We start from the raw sequence: 16,360 nt of genomic DNA, 5'->3' as shown, positions 1-16,360 counted from the left end.
CTCTATAAACTACATTTCTAATATATATTAAAAAAACACTTTACAATACAGATCAATTTGTTAACAGCGGTTAATGCATAATTACAACATCTAGGATTTTATTTATTTTTTTGTCATTTTAACATTGAAAGCTGTTTTTATGGCAAAAGTAATAAAACGACTAAGAAAAATCTATATACGATATTTTAATTAGATATTTGACAAATTCTAAAACTTTTCCTGTTGGGACCTTTTAAAAAAAGCCTTTAAACTAAGTTCATGTTAATTTCTAAAAAAAAATAAAAAATACTACTGTTTATAAAATTTTAAATACATAATCTACCAGAGTACTTGTAAGTGACAACAATGATAAAACATAATGATTGTATATTATCTTTAATCTAGATAACTGTAGAAAAAAAAAAAGCATGGTTACAAAAGCGGTGAATTATGACATTTATATACTGTACTTTTAAGAGTTTTGGTATATGTGACCCTGGACCACAAAACCAGTCTTAAGTCGCTGGGGTATATTTGTAGCAACAGTTAAAAAAACATTGTATGAGTCAAAATTATTGATTTTTCTTTTATGCCAAACATCATTAGGATAGATATTTTGTAAATTTCCTACTGTAAATATATTAAAACTTAATTTTTGATTAGTAATATGCATTGCTAAGAACTTCATTTGGACAACTTTAAAGGCGATTTTTTTAAATTATTTTTTTTGCACCCTCAGATTCCAGATTTTCAAATAGTTGTATCTCAGCCAAATATTGTCCTATCCTAACAAACCATACATCAATGGAAAGCTTATTTATCATTTATTTATGATGTATACATCTCAATTTCAAAAAATTGACCCTTATGACTGGTTTTGTGGTCCAGGGTCACATATGCACAATTTAATACTGACCTAGACCAGTAAAAGTAAATTTTGTCTATTGTTAGTTTATGACACCTAATGCAGTCTCTAGACTTTTAAATTAATACTCAAACTTCTGATAACCGACCAAGTCAGCTTGATTATTGGCAGACAGCAGTGAGCATAAAATATCTTCATGAACACCATGTGTGCCAAATGGGACGTGGCCTATCTCTAATCTCAGCATCACATTGGCCATCTTGCTTTCTATGTATTAGCTGACCACTGCTAAGGATCCTAGCCATATGACGTCACTGATGGGACTCAAAACTAGGATCTTGAGACAGTGAACGTGTTGTGAGCTATGCTAATGTGCAGCACCTGGGGTTCATGACCAGCCTGCGGAAGAAGTACGTCCAGGTGATGTAATCCATGGCGTCTTGTTTTGAGGTGATTTCGCCTGCTGCGATTTCTGCATTCAAGTGGTCGGAGAGCACGCTCAGAAGACTGCAGAAACACAGGAAAGACACCACTTCTGTCATTATCACACAGTCATTTACAGTACTAACATGAAACAGGGAGATTTATGGCTTTATACACACCTAGACTCCACAGGGAACGGCTCGTACAAGAACTTCTTATAGAAGTCCTTCTTGATGTCGTGCACAAGGATAACAGCCTTGCCCTGATCATCTAACTGCGGTCGTCCTGCTCGACCCATCATCTGAAGAACATCTGGAATGGAAATGATGGAGATCAATGACATTGGACAGTCAGCGAAAACACACACACACAAACGTAAAAACAGATGTTACCTGTTATGGGGTAATCCACGTAGCGGCGAGTCTTTCCGTCATAGTATTCTGTGCCCTTCACGATCACCAGGTGAGCAGGGAAGTTGACACCCCATGTTAGTGTGCTAGTTGCAATTAACACCTTAGAGAGAAGTCAAAGGAATATGTAGGGTGTTTTCAATGTTACTTCACCCTATTTTGTTTGTAGGGTTATAGCTGTTTTACAGTAGTGCGACAAAAAAACGGTCTGAGCCCACTAAATGTACTACAGTAGCCATACCGTTTTACATGTGTATGAGTCTTTTACAAACCTGTTGTCCAACAAAGATATTATTTATTGACATGCTTTTTCCCGCTAACTTCATAACATAGTCGAGTGTTTGAAATAACATATTTTTCTGACCAGACGTGGTTTCGTATCACAGAATAAGGCAGCTACCATATATTTTGTGCAATCGCATGTTATTGTCTTCAGGTTTCCTGAGTTAAAATGCCTTTATCTGCGTTTTATTCAGCTACAGCGATCACTGGATACCTTTGTCCATATTAGGGATTTCCTGGAGCGTTACTTCTACTATGCCTATGTGGAGTTTCTGCGCAAGGACGCCCTCCGGCTTTCAGTATTAATTAAACAGTCATTACATGATGTGTGTACTGCTCACAACACCCTATTTTGGGTAAAAATAGGAAAGATAATACTTTTCTCTAAAGAAACAGGATTCCCTAAATTATCGTCATTGATATCGTTATCGCAATAAATAGATATAAATTTAGCAAGTGATACATATATCCTGTGTTTTTTTCCCCTCTCTTTTTTAGCTATTTTTATATTACAATTATCCTTAAAATTGCTTCACAATAAATTGAATAACTAAGGAGTAAAATTTACATTTACAAGTAAAATTCAGTGATTCTTTTTTTTCTTTGAGAAAAACCAAAAGATATAATGAGATGAAATAACATAATTTCAGGTCATGTATTGCTTTATTTAAAACCTTTAGATGTCAGATCAAATCAAACCTGTGAGATCAAGAATTACCCGATTGAGTGTGCGAAGCGAGTGTGAGTGGCACCAGGGTAAATAAGATATTTTGTTCCCAGTTGTTTGAGGTGACGGAGTCTCTGAAACTGAGGAGTGTCAATCATTTGCACCAGCAGAGGGTGCAGCTCAATGTGACCATAAATAGGGTCATTGAAGATCTACAAGACACAAAAGAGCAAATATTATTTATAAAATTTTTTATTGTTCTAGCCAGTCTGAACTAAGAATGTTTTGTCCATTCATATCACACATCTTATACATACAGTTGAAGACAAAATTATTAGCCCCCCTATGACATTTCAGTTCGTTTTCAGATATTTCCCAAGTGATGTTTAACAGAGCAAGGGAATTTTAACACAGAATTTCTTATTATATTTTTCAACTGGAGAAAGCCTTATTTATTTCAATTAGCCTGGAATAAAATAATTATTTAAAAAATGTAAAAATAAATTGCTAAGGTCAATATTATTAGCCCTCTTGATGATCTGTTTGATTGGCTACGGAACAAACCACTGTTGTTCAATGACTTGCCTAACTAACCTAAATTGCCTAATTAACCTAATTAATCGTCTAAGCCTTTAAATTACACTGTAAACTGAGGATTAGTATCTTTCAAAACAACTAGTAAAATAATATGTACTGTCATCATGGCAAAGACAAAAACAAAAAAAAAGAGTTTAGACTTGAGAAAAAGAATTGTTAATGCTCACAAAGGAGGAGAAGCATATACACGTTTATCAAAGTGGTTTCATGTGTCAAGAACAGCCGTGAGAAGTATTATCAAGAAGTTTGAAGAGACCCACACAGTGGAGAACAGAGGCAGGAAGCGAAAGATTTCAAAAACTTTGTAAAGAAAACTATTGAGAGAGGTTTCTAAAGAGCCAAGAACAACTGCCAAGACACTAGTGAATGATTTAGTCAAGTCTGGGATTGATATCTCACCGCAGATGGACACTAGAGGCCCGGACAGGAATGGACTGTGAGGTTGCTGACCAAAAAAAAAACTCCTCTTCTGAAGAAGAGACACTTCCAAGCTAGACTGAAGTTTGAAGGACAACCTGGAGAAAAACTATGTATACTAGAAACGTGTCCTTTGGTCAGCTGAGACAAAAGTAAAGCTCTTTGGCCACAGAGATGTCGCCTATGTTTGGAGTAAGAAGAGACAGGTGCTCAACCCAAAGAACACCGCCTCCAGAGTGAAACATGGCAGTGGGAGTGTAATGCTGTGGGGATGTTTCAGTGCGTTTAGAACTGGGAATCTCGTCAGGGTCGAAGGAATCATGAAAATGAAAGACTACGAGAAGATTTTGAAAGACAACCTGCAACAAAAGATGGTTTGGGTTGACGTTTTGTCTTCCAGCATGATAGCGACTCAAAGCATAGCTCATTTCTGGTGTAGAACTACCTCCAAATGAGCAAAGTGAACGTCCTTGACTGGCCTATACAAAGCCCAGAATTGAATCCAATAGAAAATCTGTGGGGCTCACTGAAGACCAGAGTCCAGGAGACCAACATATCTGGAGGAGCTTGAGAGATTTGCCAAGGAAGAATGAGCTGCGCCTCCTCAGGAGACATACCTGAAACTTGTTGAGAGCTACAACAAACAACTAAAGGCTGTTATCAAGCAAAAGGGATACACCATTGACTATTAACATCAGAGGGCTAATAATTTTGGCCTGTAGACTTTTTTTATTCTTGGTTATAATTTTGTTTCTATTTGTATTACAAACATTCCAAGCTTCCTAAATAAACTATTATGTTCAGAAATGCTGTGTTGAAAAAAAAATCAGTTTTTATAGGGGGCTGTCCTTGACTGGCCTGCACAAAGCCCAGAATTGAATCCAATAGAAAATCTGTGGGGCTCACTGAAGACCAGAGTCCAGGAGACCAACATATCTGGAGGAGCTTGAGAGATTTGCTAAGGAGGAATGGGCTGCAACTCCTCAGGAGACATGCCTGAAACTTGTTGAGAACTACAACAAACAACTAAAGGCTGTTATCAAGCAAAAGGGATACACCATTGACTATTAACATCAGAGGGCTAATAATTTTGGCCTGTAGACTTTTTTTATTCTTGGTTATAATTTTGTTTCTATTTGTATTACAAACATTCCAAGCTTCCTAAATAAACTATTATGTTCAGAAATGCTGTGTTGAAAAAAAAATCTTTTTATTCTTGGTTATAATTTTGTTTCTATTTGTATTACAAACATTACAAGCTTCCTAAATAAACTATTATGTTCAGAAATGCTGTGTTGAAAAAAAAATCAGTTTTTATAGGGGGCTAATAATTTTGTCTTCAACTGTACACCTCTTATACCTCTTAAAATAATTAAGCCTTTTGATAATTAAGACCACTTAAGATACGTTTTGTTGCCTTTAATTTGATCAAACTGAATTTTAATTTGAATGGGACCCTTTTGCCATAACACAAAATTCTTCTATTTCAAATTAATGCTGTTTTTTGAATGTTTCTTGAGCAGCGAATCAGCATATTCGAATGATTTCTGAAGCATCATGTGACACTGAAGACTGGGGTAATGATGCTGAAAATTCACTTATGCTATCACATAACTAAATAGCATTTTACAATGTATTCAAATAGAAAACTGCTATTTTAAATTATAATAATATTTCACTGTATTTTTAATCAAATAAATGCAGTCTTGCTGAGCATAAGGGACTTCTTTAAAAAATATCCTTGGAGTGCCTGTGTTAACTGAACTTCAGATCTGCTTCACATGCTAAATGCTTTTGCACTGCTATCATATTGATGTATGAAATATCACATTTGCATTATATCAACATAAACATTTATGATTTTACAGCCAGGCCACAGAAGACATAAACCCACGAGAACGGCAAGCTGCATTAAGGAGAGCGTTTCGTTTGGATTTGATTTGAATAAATCAATTCATCTCTCATCACTCAAAAATGGCAACGAAGCTTCTCCAAGAGTATATTTATGATTCTTTTATAATCTCTCAGCTGACAGCTATTTGCCCAAACCTAGTTCATATATTCAATTTATTCCAAAACGCTTTGGGGATCAGCGTGGAAAAGGTTGATCTGCTGGTGAATCACACATCACCTAACAGCAGGTCTCACCTGGATCTTACAGTTGACAAAGAGCTCCTCCACAGTCTTCCTGTCTCGCTCGTGAAGTCCCGCGTGATGCATCCCGATCCCATACGCCAGGGTCAGCTTCAGGTTTGACTCTCTTATAGTGCAGATGATATCGTTCATCTAACAAGACACACAGACATTAGAAACCCTGGCAGGCAATATGCACTTTCCTCATAAAAAAGAAAAAGAAAAGAAAAAACAGAAACAAAAGAGATGGAAATGTTAGGACGGGCAACAGTGGAAACAAATGGAGGGAAGTGCTGTTAGATGTGAGATGGACAGCTAACGGCAGCCGGCTGTCACTCAAACAGCAGGGTTTCAGGCCGTTACATGCTTCAGTGCAGTGAAACAGCGGGACGCCCCGTATATCACTGGAGCTCACGCGCGTGAACCTCACTACTGCAGGCCTACAGCCGAGGAACAGGCCATCTAAAAATAAAAACCCTGTCTCTCATGTTGTTTCAAACCTGTATGCAGTTTTTTTCCCCCTTCAATGGAACACAAAAAGAGACATTTTGAAGAATCTTAACTATGCTTTTTTCCACAAAATATCAGTACCATAAAATAAATAATTAAATAAAACTAAATAAAGAAAGAAATCTTTAAAAAGCACTATGAAAATAGTATAAATATATATTCCGTCATCTTAAGACATTGTTATTTTTTTTTTAAGTTCTTAAAAATATCTTTTTGTGAAAATGTAAGATGTAAGTCCGTAAGAAATGTTCTTGAAAGACGTTGCTATTTATTTGGTCAAAAATAAAGTAAAACCAGTAATACTGTGAAATATTATTATTATTATTAAAATAGCGTTTTTCTATTTGAATATATTTTAAAATGTAATGTATTCCTGTGCTGCAGAACAGTCATTCCCTTTCATGGGAACTTCGAACTGCGTCCTCAAATACTTCATCGAATTTATCCTGCTAAGCATGTTTTGGAAAGATTTAAGCTTAATATTTCGTATACCTGTGAATTTTGTGGTCAAGAAAAATAAACTATTTTGCATCTTTTTTTTCATTGTATTTACTCGAGATTATTTTGGAAGGATTTGGAATTCTATATTAACAGAACAATTGAGTGTATGATAGAAATTTGTATATTTGATGTACTTTTTCATACAGAAAACGAAAATTTGAATTGTAAAGAACAACATATTATACATTTGTTTATTTTGTTAGGAAAATTCCATATACATAAGAAGAAGTGGGCTCAATGTAAACCAAATTTTGCACATTTTATAAATGACTTTAAATTATATGTAAATCTCTTAGAACAAACAAAAAACAAAAAAGCACTGAAAACATGTAATGCTCTGAAAGCATTGAACTTTATGTAATTTTCTTCCTTTTTTTCTTTTTTTTCTCTGGCAGCTAATAATGTTAATTTGATAATGTGAATATGTATTACCTCATGTTCTTGTGGCATTAAATTAATAAAGCATTAAAAAAAAAAACTCACATTGGCGTCCTTTGTTTAGTCACGAGGCGTTAAACGTATAAACGATAATCGTCCCGGTGTGCACAAGCCTTAAGAATGTTGAAATGCTTAATACTTGTGTAAAAACCATGATCCCTTTTTTCAAAACTCTTTAATGAATAGAAAGCACAACTGTTATTTTGGAATATTAATGACGAAAATGACAGGCTTTACTGTCACTTGTGATGAACTTAATGGATCATTGCTAAATAAAAGTATAAAATTCATAAATTCATTAATAAATAAATAAATAAATGACCTCAAACTTTTGACAGTTGTATGTTTGTGACTTGTAAAAAGTAATGAATAATAATAATGAAAGCAAATAGCCTAAATTATGACAGAATCTTAGTTGGGTGAACTCTTTTAAACCAGACTTGAGTATAATTTTTTTGTCCTACACAGATATAAAAGTATTAAAAGGCACCCTTCCCTATTCTCTGCACGTTACATGTGTGATGTCTTTTATTGGGTCTTTAACAGGGTAGGCTCATAAAAGACATGCTTTATGGGGCTGCATGCCTTTACACACAGTCTGTGTAACAGAAAAATAGATCACTAACATCAGTATCTGCCTCATAAACGCCTGCTGCTCAACACAATTCAAACAGTCAAACCAAATATATGTTTTATACAAATTGTAATTTTTGGGTGAACTATCCCTTTAAGAATCATACTGAGGGAGTTGTCATATATTGTCACATACAAAATCCACTATAGAATCAATTCTACATAAACCTATTATTTCATTCAATTGAAAGTCAAATCCAAAGGTTGAAATTGATTCCACTCCAGGGACTCTCTTCTCGTAGAGAGACTATTTAAATCGTAAAAGCTCTGAGAGACATTTGTAAAAGTTTAACTTCAGCACAATGGAATGCAAAAACAGGTTTGGATCCGGAATTCTAAAAGGCAGACAATCCATATCGAAACTTGTTAGTTTGGTAAACTAATGACAAACATATTACACAATATATTTATGTTTTTATCATATTATCATAAAACACTGTCTGAATTTCTAGCAATAGCGCTGTAGTAACTTGACTATTATTTGCATAGTTAAAGTTATATACAGTATGTGTATTGCCTTGCTTAAAATGATTTTTTTTTTATCTAACTGTTTATTATTTTATTTGACGCTACCAGTTTAATTAAAACGTGTATATTTTTTAGTACTTGCTAAGATGTGAAATTATGTCTTCATAAACATGTCTTTACATTTGTTTTTTCTTCTCAGTTCCAGTATTTATAGAGGAACACAATTATTGTTTTTAGAAATAAGAATTGAAAACATAAATCAAATTGACTCTGTAAATTACAAAACCCAACATTAGAATCATTTCCAAACGTTTTGGAATTGAACAGCACTAATAAGCAATGTGCAATTTGTAAATTGTGTGTGCATATATATTTACAAATAAATGCATATATATATATATATATATATTTACAAATTGCACATTGCTTATTAGTGCTGTTCTCAATCAACAAGCACTAGATTCATTGAACTAATTCACTGTTTCGTATGATGATTCACAAGTAAATACATTGTGAAATGCACCTTTTCAGATTTCTCTGTGGGGAGAACACAAAAACTGCTATATTTATATTTATGATAAACATTTTGCAGTCCGAATGGAACCAATCTTAGGTCAAAATCTGAACCGCGGTTCGCTAATTGGTGACCTCTGCACTTCAACATTAAAAGGCAGTTTGCTGACATGAATGTGTGTATGTGTTCAATCAAACACATTAATAATGTATTTCCGCTCTCTGTACCCTTTGAATGTGTGTGTATCATGCGTATACTATTAAAGAAATTATCACCTCCGTAAGGCTGCAATTTTTATGTGATTACTTTGTGATTGGGATGAGAAAACCATTCCTTTTTTTCTGACTGGCTCTCTAATCGAGTGCTTTGAAACTATTAGCACACATCTGTGATGGCGAGCAGAAACAAGCTGTTTGTTCACATCTTGAAATGATCTGAAGGCATGCAGTGGAACGGAAAGAGGAATTTAATGAGAGATGACACAGGCTTTTGCACCAGAATCTGCGCTGGGCCGTACTGTAATCACCGATGAAGAGATACTGAGCTTCTTCAGATTGTGCAATTGAGGAAGAGGGGATATAAGACAGAAGAGAGAGAAAGAACCAACAGTGTTTAGCAATGGAAAAGAACCGAGGCAGTGATCGAGTAAGTCCTATTCACACGCTGAGCGATGCGAGACTGTTACAAATTGCAAACAAGATTTATCAGAAATGTCTGCATGCCTGAACAAAAATGAAAGGCATCCAATACAGTTTTCTCAGAACTATCATTTTTCAAACTGTGGCAGTAATTTAATGCTTCACAACCACAATGTATTAATATAGTTTTAGACTTTAGGTAGCACTTTACAATAAGGTTGCACTGTACATTTTAACATTAGCTATACTAAATAATTTAGTTTTTTACATTCAAACATTAGCTAATGTATTATGAACAAACATGAATGAACAATTTTAAATTAACCTAGATTATTGAATCAAGGAAAGATCATCTTGTACTTCAATGTACTCCAATCTTCAGAAAACACACGATCCTGACAAAAGGTATATTGGTTGTTATTTGTTTGGTGCAAATTAAAATAACAATAACCTTGCAGTGAAAATTATGAAGTTCTTATGTTAATTACGCTACTCTTTTAAGAAAGTAATGTGTTAGGTTACTTTTGCATTACTTTTTTCTATCCTCATCTGTCTCTTTCAGACCATTACGGTGGGTTTGCTTTCTTATTTTTTTCTTTTTTTTGTTGCACAATCTATTTTATATTTTGCAAGTGTACAACAAATGCAATGCAAAAAAGCAAAACTAGAATGACAACCCCATTTCTGCTAAAATACACAACGCCTGCGCACCCTACTCTCGTCTCGATTTCTCTCAACATGGGAACAAGAGAGACGTCAGTCAATAAATGCGTTACTTGTTTAAAAAAAGCAACTGATATTTTGTTGTAAATGTAAAAAGTAATGCATTTACTATTTTACTGAAGAACTAACATGGTTACGTATCAACACTGTTGAGGATGACTTCTGACCTCTCTCTCATCCTGGTGGAGCCACTGTTTGGGGTCGTCTTCCGTAGCCAGAAACGCAATGAGGTCCAGAGCCGTGAGCCGCGTCTGCCGGTGCGATGACACAAATATGACGACCGGTTTGGCAGGAGAATGCGTGCGGATGGCTGCAGGACAGTGGAAAAACAGACTGTAAGAAATATGAATTTAGCAGATCAAAATGAATGAAAGATATAAATAAAACAACAACGTCAACAAAGTCAATATAGTAGGATAAAACAAAGTAACAATTTTACTAAGAATAATTTGTAATTTGTCTGGCGTTGCTTTAAGGCAAGTCAGTTCAGCTGGAGACCATATGAATGTTACATCCCTGGGGCATCTATCACGTATGAATACAATTTCAGCTCCCATCTACTGTACTTGAATGGGAAGGACCAAAATCTCCAAAACTGTTTGCCAAGATTGTGTTCCAATAGCATATTTCAAATCAGCAATAATGACAAATGAACAATAAACAGATCAAGAACTAAAGTGTATGAGTATGGATCCTTTTAACATTTATGCGGTTTTTAGAAACAGAAACCATCATAGTTGGGTAAACTTCTTAAGTGATTAATGGAAACTAGAACAAACCCGATTTTATGTTTTCATTTGATCCAATAGCAAAGGATCAAATGCATTACATTTACATTTACATTACATTTAGTCATTTAGCAGACGCTTTTATCCAAAGCGACTTACAAATGAGGACAATAGAAGCAATCAAAATCAACAAAAGAGCAATGATATGCAAGTGCTATAACAAGTCTCAGTTAGCGTAACGCAGAACACATAGTTGTACACGCATTATAGTGCATTCTAATGACTTTCAAAAAGAGGAAAACAATATCAAGAGCTTGATTATGGTAGTTAAATATTCGATTTGATGTCACTTCCTCAGCCATTGTATTACTGTATTATAAAAACTCACACAGCAGCTTTAACTAGTTTTCTGAAATTTAATGGCAAGGCTATATAACACAAAGTTTAGTCTTACATGTGTTAATTACATTTTTCAAAAATGAAAATATAAAGGACTGTTACAATGCTTCATGCTATTTTTTTGATGTTAATACTATGGTAAAATGTGGAAATGCGTCATCACAGTCTGCAAAAAGAGTCTATTTTATAGTTAACTTTAAAGGGATAGTTCACCCCCAAATTGTAATTTTGTTACAATTTACTCAACCTCAAGTCATTCGTACTCAACCTGTATGAATTTATTTCTTCTGTTGAACACACACACACACACACACACACACACACACACATATATTTTGAAGAATGTGTAACAGTTGTTGGCTCCATTGACTTCTATAGCATTTATTTGCCATACTATGGAAGTCAATGGTGACCAACAACTGTTACCCACATTCTTCAAAATTTCTTCTATCCCTTTAAGGCGGACTTCCATCACTATCCACCATACTGAGCGTCACAATTTCTTCCATTCTTTTCGAGAATATTCAAATATATTGTAGCACAAATGATAAAATTTAGGTCACACAAATGTATAATTTAGAACACTTGAAATGAAGCATACATGATTACAGAATTCGCATGTTACTACTTCTTGTAGCCAACCTTGGAAGACTGGTTTGTTCATGCTGGCCATACGAGGGCAATAATGCTGCCCCGGAAAGCCCTGGATGTGAACCTCCAACGGCACTAGGCGAACAGAGGGCCGGAAATTAAACAGTCCCACCTGAAAGAGACACAGACAGAGATGAATAAGGACGGGGCCACAAAACAGAGCAAGACAAACAGGCCCAGAAAGTGAGAAGATGCAAAGAAAGACAGTAATACAGCGAGCGATGGAGTGCCCAGCTGGCTGTGTGCCTGACAGAGTGGCCCATCTGGGGGTAATTACAGCCTGTCATTGTCCCCTGTCCCACAACTGCGCTCTCACACAAGTGGCCCGGGCCTGGGTGCGTGTGCGCACATATTTAAAGGGCTGGATAATGGATTGGGCAGCTAGAGACGCGCCTCAGTCCAAACAGCACACGTCAGATTTATGGAGAGCCCCAGCCCTTCCTTCCCCGTCTGTCTAGCAGGGTGACATTTCAGCAATAGTAAAACTAGGTTTACATAACCACTGCAGTCTGTCCTGATGCGACCACAGCGCCAACATGCTTCTACACGCTGGGAGAGGGGTGCTGCTTATTTATAGACCCTTGCGCGCTCATACGCATTTATACACAGAATGACCGACAGAACGTTCGGTCGGCTATCTGTAATGGAAACTGGATGAAAATGATGGTAGCGTTAGTACAGTGTTACAGATAATATCGTTATTTGACTTCATCCCTAATCATTATGGGTGCAAGTAGAGCATGATTCCACCGAAACAAGACCCATCAATTACATTCAACATTAAATATAGCATTTGAGGGCCAAGATATTTTTTGGGCTTGATTTGAACTGCCGTGAATCATATGTAAATCACATCAAACCTGAGAAGAGGAAAGAGCACTGATCCTGAAAATATTAATTTGTCTATATATAAGAGTCTATGGACGGATTCCAAAAGCGATTTGAATATCAAGTCTTTCAAATGTAATAGATAGGGATGTGGTGTTAAAAGGTTATGTACGTGGAATTTGAGATGAGCTAATAGATGCAGGTTGCGAATTGTGGTGGGTTTCTAACCTGTCCGATGCCTAGCCAGTCGACTAGATCCCGTGCATTAGCCAGCGCGGTGGACAGTCCCACTATTCGCACTTGTTTTGAGGTGTGCGATGAGATAAAGTTGGTTCTGGACACAATCTGTCCTCACCTGTGAAGTCAAAGAAAATTTACACATTTTCAAATAAAGTCAAGTCACCTTTATTTATATAGTGTTATGTACAATAGAGACTCTTTATAGTAATAAAACCAAATAAGGAAGAAGTAACAGAATAAGAAGGGCTGGGCGGTAAAACAATAATGATAATTATCGCAATATATTTTTCCGCATGATACAAGCAGCACGAAACTGCGTAAACGGCACCACACGGACCAATTATCAGCTCGGCGCAAGCAGATCCATTTACACTCTGATCGGTCTCGATCACACGACCAGCATTTGGAGATCCAGCAAGAAGCGTCTGAATTCACTGAAGAACACAAATGTCTCTGTGATTTCGTTTAAAGCCAGATGAAACAGCGCTGATGATCTCAACAGCACTGACAAGCACAAGAAACACGGTGCCATGATCAATCCCGTTAGAAGGCTTTTACATGGATTTACTGTAGTAACGCTAACTGCACCATGGTACTGTGGCAGAAATGTGGGATATACATATGGAAGTTTATTATATTAGTAATTTTTACATGTATTAAATGTATTAAAGTAAATGATGTTATTAGGCTATAACATTTGTGCATTTGTATTTATACTAAATGTATTTAGGCTACTGTTTTTCGTACAAATACCATCGTATATTCATACATTTTACCATGGTAGTGAGGTGTTACAGTATGTATGGTTTTACCTTTGGTCATCATGATCTAATTGTGTGATACTATAGATAACCAATGGTTAATTTGAATAAAAGTAGAGTCCTAACTCAACAGTCAGAATATTTAAATTTGACCCTATTAATATGAGGTTGTTACTGTTTTTACGAATGTTACCGTTTTTGTTAATGAACATCAATTTACATTTGCATCGTGCCATCAAATTCAGGGAACACAAACCTGAAAGTAAGAACTTAATTTCTATATTTTGTTAAGGAAAAAAAAAGATTTTTCTTAAGTACTCGCGCATATTTTGATGTACAAAAACTATTTTATTATTATTATTATAAATTGTAACTAAGATTTGTTAAATGATCACCAGTTTGACAAATGTTTGTCATGTTATGAAAAGTTATAAAAGTTAAGAAAAAGTAGTTCACTGCAAGCATTAACATTAAGCATTGTGAGCCTAGTTTTATTTCATATGTATATAAGCATTTATGTAGGTCTTGACAAAATAATCAAACTAATGCAGCCCTGTGGAGAACAGTACTCCTTGTATGATGAATTATATTTAAAATTATATTTCATCCCTTAAGATGAAGAGTCCTGAAGGAGGCTAAAGGATGAAGGGAGACCCTTAAATCAGTCTATTAAATCAAGAACTGCCCATACATGTGTGTAAATGCATGCAGATACTCCTGAGTAAAGGGGCATTATCACTGTTATCCAACTACACATGGTTCAGGACTTGTGTTTTCAAGAAGGACTGAAGCTGTCCAATTCATTTATGTCAAGGTCCTTGACATTAATACATTGCTAGCAGCTATACTACACAGGCAAGCATATGTGGACACCTGAACTCTAGACTCATGTGCTTGTTGAAGATTTAATTTCAAAACCATGGGCATTAACAGTGGGTTTGTTTGACCCTTTGATGCGGTATAATGGCTTCCACTCCTCTGGGAAAGTTTACCATGTGATGTTGGAACGTGGCTGCTGAAATCTGCTCCCATTCAGACAGAAGAGCATCAGCGATGTTAGGCAATGGGACCTGGCATAAATAAAGGTGTTCAAAAGGATTTCAATTCTGGACTTTGTGAAGGCCAATCAAACTCTTACACCAGACATAGTACACCATTTCTATACAGACCTTGCTTTGTGCACAGTGGCACTGTTAAGCTAGAACAGAAAAGGTAAAGCCCATTCTTCAAAAAAAATAAAATAAAAATGTTTAAGGATATTCCATGGGTGTTATTCCATGCATTGGGTTAGATACAAGAGGATATCCACATAATTGAAATTAGTAGATGATGTCCACATAAGGCCATGCAGCGTGAACTCTTTAAAGGGATAGTTCACCCAAAAATGAAGATTCTGTCATTAATAACCCTCATGTCGTTCCAAACCTGTAAGACCTTTGTTCATCTTCAGAACACAAATTAAGATATTTTTGATGAATTCCGAGAGCTCTCTGACCCTCCCATAGACAGCAAGGGTACTACCACGATCAAGGCTCAGAAACGTAGCAAGGACATCGTTAAAATAATCCATGTGACAACAGTGGTTTAAACAGAATTTTACGAAGCTGCGAGAATACTTGTTGTGCGCAAAGAAAACAAAAATATCAACTTTATTCAACAATTCATCTCCTCCGCGTCACCCTATAGCGCCATTTTTGGAGAGTATCACATACGTAAACAGTGTATGCAACGTATGTACGTTCCCAATGCTGAAGATCCAAGAGCTCTGGAATGAAGCAAATTAAAATGGTAATCTATAAAAGAACATTCGCATGGCTAATTCATTATAAAACACACATTTGAGTTGAGTCTGAAGCCTCAGGTTTATTTCAGATGTGATCACATTGGGACCACTGTGGTTGCTTATACAAGGCCTGTTGGTCCCATGCATTTCTATGCTCTCACTGTGGTGAGGTGATGATGGAATTAGTGGCATTTGCAAAGCAAGCAACACTATTACTCCCACTCATACACTCTTAAAAAATAAAGAAGTTTTCACAGCAATGCCACAGAGGAACCATTTTTGGTTTCCCAAAGTAAAGGCTCTTAAAGACGTTAAAGATTCTTCATAGAACCCATAGATGCCAATAAACAAACTTCCATTTTAAAAGTGTATCTTAATTTTTAAAAGCATTAACTTCTGCACATAACTTTGTCCTGCATCACTTGTGCTACAGACATAACTGCAACTTATTGAGGAGCACTATTGGATGTAAAACTTTCTTCTGGCACACTGTGAAACAATCTCATAGACTAAAGTCTGGAGCACACAAACAATTCTGGGATTGCAAAGGAATTCTACTGTCGTAGGGTAAAATCGTGAATGGTCTTTATGGTGAATCTTATGGCACTTTTCCACTGCATGGTACGGCTTGGTACAGTTCACTTTTGGGGGGTTTTCCACTGGGTACAGTACCTGGTACCTGGTACTTTTTTTAGTACCACCTCGGTTGGGGTTCCAAGTGAACCGTACCGTTACCAAAACGTGACGTGTAAACTCTGCTGATCACGGATTG

General features: G+C 35.9%; 1 pseudogene; it reads right to left on the bottom strand.

The window, feature by feature from the left end:
• LOC107714405 (activating signal cointegrator 1 complex subunit 3-like) overlaps positions 1-16,360 on the bottom strand; it is a 226,910-nt pseudogene that overhangs the window by 23,413 nt on the left and 187,137 nt on the right.

Source organism: Sinocyclocheilus rhinocerous, unplaced genomic scaffold (assembly GCF_001515625.1).
Source record: "Sinocyclocheilus rhinocerous isolate Xijiao unplaced genomic scaffold, SAMN03320098_v1.1 scaffold839, whole genome shotgun sequence".
Lineage (NCBI taxonomy): Eukaryota > Metazoa > Chordata > Actinopteri > Cypriniformes > Cyprinidae > Sinocyclocheilus > Sinocyclocheilus rhinocerous.
This window is presented reverse-complemented; position numbering and strand designations above follow the sequence as displayed.